Source organism: Frankliniella occidentalis, unplaced genomic scaffold, assembly GCF_000697945.3.
Source record: "Frankliniella occidentalis isolate FOCC.00 unplaced genomic scaffold, Focc_3.1 Scaffold53, whole genome shotgun sequence".
Taxonomy (NCBI): domain Eukaryota; kingdom Metazoa; phylum Arthropoda; class Insecta; order Thysanoptera; family Thripidae; genus Frankliniella; species Frankliniella occidentalis.
Window position 1 is genome coordinate 310,801 of NW_026267183.1, and position 3,564 is coordinate 314,364.

A 3,564-nucleotide genomic window follows, 5' to 3' on the forward strand; every position below is an offset into this window, starting at 1 on the left:
TTTAGAGCGTGTTTATTTTTTACGAAACACACACAGCGTTTAAAATGATCCTCCTTACTAGGAAACAGCGCTCCTCTGCGCCGTCGTGACCCCTGCTGCGCGCCGCCTCCTCCTCCTGCCGCGTCCTTGTCCCGGTGGCCGACCGCGCGGGACTGGACGGGCTGGGCGATCCGGAAGATGTACGACGAGATGCCGCCCGGAGCCCCGCGCCGCCGCGCCCCGCAGCAGAGCGGCCGGCCGGCCAAGGCGGTCCAGTCGCGGGGAGGACATGCGCGCGCGCGGCAAGATCAGCTGGCTGGGAGCGGCCCGGCCCAGCCCGGCCCGGCCCTGCGCAGCCTCCCTGGTCCTGGCCCAACACGCAGCGCCCGTCCTGCCCAAGGAGGAATCTCGAAACCTGGCCCCGGCCCAGCTTCCCGATTAACGATCCCCATCACGATCGTTTATGACTGATTCTGATTATCAGCCGAAGCGTGCAGTCGTTTTTCTTTCCTTAAAATTTTACCATCTAAATTACTGGCGTAGTTGGTGTCCTTGATTTTGGTCTATATCTTTCTAGCACATTGATATGGAAATTTTAACAATAACACTAACCTACAAAACAACCAACACCCAAAAAAATGTGTTCTCAATTCAAGGACATCCCCAAAATTTTAAGCCAAGTAGGGATTCTTTTAATCTCTATTTACTTGTTTCAAGAGTAAATAGGGGTTAAAATAAGAACATTTGTATTAAAATTTGGGGGATGTTTTTGAATTGAGAGCACATTTTTTGGGGTGAATAATTTTGAGCGATAGCGATGACCTCATATCTGATTCCGATGATCCCGATAACTTATTGGAGGGAATCTTTTTTTTCGGAGGTACCGATTTGCAGGTACAGTCATCGCCACTGATTCCGTTGCCTTTATTTCTTCACCGCAGCGCGGCGGCGCACGGCGGCGCGGCTGCGGGGGCGTCATTGCTCAGCGCGACCGGGCCCATTATCACCGACCGCGAGCCTCAGGGGGGAGAAAAAAAAAAGGAAAAAAAAAACAAGTACAAGCGAGCAGAGAGAAAGGATGGGGCTAAGCAATGAGCGCCCCATCGAAACGAGACCATCGGAATGAATCTGTGCGCGGCGTTCACTCTGCTGCTGGTGCCGCCGTTGTTGAAGTCGCGCCCAGCTCGGCCGCCCGCCTTTCACAGCCCCGCGCCACACTGATTGGCCGCCCTGCGCCATGCTCTGCCCTTCCCGCTGGAATTTAATCTTTTTCGCTGCTCCCCCCCCCCCTTTCCAAGCTCCGAGCACAGCCTGATAGTGGTGGAGTAAAGGCACGGCTGCTGCTGCTGCTGCTACTGCTCCCAACTTGTTCGCATCTTGCTCCTAGATCGCTCCCCGCGTTACTCTCTATTTTTTAAAAAAAGGTTTTTTTTGAAGGGCCTTTATTATCGTCGTTTTCCCATCGCCCTCCTCATTCTCCTGTAAGTTCTTGGTGAGCCCCATGGGACATATAGTCTTTGCTAGGTAGTCGTTCATAGCAGGGCCCGGTCGGGAGGAAATGGGTTGCGAGCCGCACACAACATTTCAAGGGAAAACACTCGAGGCACGGGGAAGTCCGCCCACCGCCCACCCGTCGTCGGTCGGCTGGTCTGGAATCACTGGAATAACTGGAGTAAGGCACACAGGCTCTCCGCCGCGCCGCTCCCCCCTGGGTGGGCCTGGGCCCCCGCGCGCCGCCCGGCCGAGCGTGGCCCGGAAGCCCCGCTCGGAACCGTCCTCCTGCCCGGCACACGTTAGCCCTGGCGAGGTGGGGTGTGGCGAGGCGTGGCGTAGCGGGGCGTGGTGGGGCGTGGCCAGTCGAACCTCCGGTACGGCATCTCGCTGCCCGCGCGCCGGCGCTGCTGCTGCTCTGACGGGGCCTCCCAGCCGGCTGCCATTCAATGCTTGACGTAATTCCATCGCAATAACGACGACGACGCGACTCTGTGAATAATCAGAGAAAGCAGCAGTGGCGGCGGCGGCAGCAAGTAGCGCGCGAGAGGCGGCGGGAGGAGGCAGGCCACGCCGTCGTCATAAGCCCCCTCGGGGGAGGGGGCGGCGTGGCGTGGCTTTCTGCGTTCCTCCACGCCACGCCACTCCTCGCCGCAGCAAGCCGCCGCTGCTGCTCCTCGCGGTGCTGTGCCATGACATTTCCAGATAGCAGGGAACTCGGCTGAGGCTCCCGCAGCCTGGGCCCGGCCCGCTCAGCGTCGCTGATTGCTTATTGCTTTCCTCATCCCCCTTTACTCCCGCCTCCCGCCCAGCAACAGTGACTGCAGGAAATCTATATTGTTTCACAAAATGAAGCCATTTCCGGTTGACACGGCAAAAACTCGTCAATTTTGTCGAGGCCGAAAAGTGAAGGGGGCGGGGCACTTATTGGATTTTGCACAAATCATGCACGGACTTGGTGATTCAGACAAGGTGCAGGTGATGACGAGTATGAGCAAACTAACCCGCCGCGGCACGCAAGCGTCTCCTCTGAACCACCCCCGGTGTACTACGATGATATGACACCATAAGTCTCGCTGCTCGGAACGTCTGCAATATAGCTTTGAAATTGCAACAATATCACCTTCATGGCATTATGCCTGAATGGCTATGACCCGGCTCACAAACAACCCCTTTCGAACCGTCGGCGAGCCCCAATCAACATCACAGGGCCTCAACCTCGCCCCGCCCCGCCCCGCCTCACCTCGCCCCGCCCTGTGTTCCATGTTCCCGTGACATTTCCTGTGAGTCCAGGTAACGAGGTGGCGCGCTCGCTCCACGCTGCTCCAGGGCTCCAGGGCGCTACAGGGGCGAGGAGCACTAATGGGTGGCTGCGCGTTCTCCAAGCAAAGGCTCCAGCAGGGCTCCAGCAAAGCCCTGGAGCCATGACGATGGAGGGAGCGCAATCAATTATTGATCACCACGGCCACATTAAGCCTATTTTTCCAGTGCGATATGTCTAATATTTTTTAAGAGAGCGTGCAAAGTTGTCAGCGTCCAGACGGCCCGGCACGACGACGGGTAATGTAGGCAACCACGGTGCACGCGTGCGTTGCTGTTGCCTACCCACAAGGCTGAGAGAGACGAAGAGACACAGAGAAAGGCAGAGAGAGTTAAAGCGAGTCAAAGAGAGACAGAGGAGCGGGTCATAGTCGCTGTCGCTGTTGCGTGGCTCGGCTCCGCGCTCGGCGCTGCGTTGCCAATCCGCTAAACGGCGAGCACCGCGTCGGAGTGGTCCGTCACGAAGCAAAAGGCTCCCCCTGCTCACTCTGATGGAGATGAGGTCTCCCGCCGCGGGGAGGCACCCGTCCGTGCCGAAACCTTCACCCGCGGCGCCCGAGCCGAGCGCAGAAGGAGAACGCGGGGAATAACAGAATGGGTATTGGTGGTATGGCGTCGTGCTCCAGGAGGATATGTAGTTAGCGATAAGTAGGGTCGAAAAGGAGGATCCGGCGAAAAGGAGGGTCGGCGCAAACCGCCGCGTGCGCTTGTTTGAGCTCGCTCCTGTCCAATTTTTCGACACTTAAGCATCCGTTCACGTTCGCTATGAACTAT